Source organism: Seriola lalandi, unplaced genomic scaffold, assembly GCF_002814215.2.
Source record: "Seriola lalandi dorsalis isolate HSWRI2012SDOR001 ecotype SW California unplaced genomic scaffold, Sedor1 jcf7180002013701, whole genome shotgun sequence".
Taxonomy (NCBI): Eukaryota; Metazoa; Chordata; class Actinopteri; order Carangiformes; family Carangidae; genus Seriola; species Seriola lalandi.
In genome coordinates, this window is record NW_019484353.1 from 1 (window position 1) to 638 (window position 638).

At 42.8% G+C, this 638-nt stretch overlaps 1 long non-coding RNA gene across 1 annotated transcript; it reads right to left on the minus strand.

Annotated features, from left to right (window-relative positions):
- Nucleotides 1-77: 77 nt before the first annotated feature.
- Nucleotides 78-577, minus strand: LOC147819934 (uncharacterized). Its single transcript, XR_015438593.1, has 2 exons — nucleotides 379-577; nucleotides 78-115 (listed from the first exon to the last, which is right to left on the minus strand). It is a non-coding gene; the product is annotated as an uncharacterized LOC147819934 (long non-coding RNA).
- Between the last annotated feature and the right edge of the window lie 61 nt (nucleotides 578-638).

Consider the following 638-nt stretch of genomic DNA (forward strand, 5'->3'; position numbering starts at 1 on the left):
TTGGTGAAGACCATGTGCTCGGGGTTCAAAGGAGTCGTGCTTTTGCTCTTGTGCCTGCTCCTCCTCTTGCCTTTGCCTTTCCTTTTCTTCCTCTCATCTTTACTGAGATGTAACTCTGTAGCAGGAGAAAGGTTCATTTTAGGAGTTTCTACATATAAGTTCAAGCAGTTTACATGATGAATTTTTCACATACATACATACACAACATCCCTGACTGTGACTTAATATCTTCTTTGATCAACTGAACACAGTGTAAAGCAGATAAGGAACAGCGAAATTCTTCACTTCTCCATTGCATTCAGAATCACAAATGGCCCAGCATTTGAACAAAACAAAAATCAAGTTTAAGAGGAAAAGAGCTTGTTTGATTTGTCATACCATGAGGGCTGAAATTTTCGTTGTCCCCTCCTGAAAGATCTTCATCTATTTCCAGCTCGTCATCGTCGCTCAGCAGAGTCTGGAGGCCCTCCCCAGAGGCCGGACCCCCAGTCACTCCGGCTAGTCCACTGGAGTACGTGGCCTCAGATGCCTGAGCGCCCGACGAACTGCAGACTACTGTAAAACCAACAGGACACACAGAATACAAACAGACTAATGAGTGAGATCAAATTTACATAGAGATATTTAAAAAAAAAAAA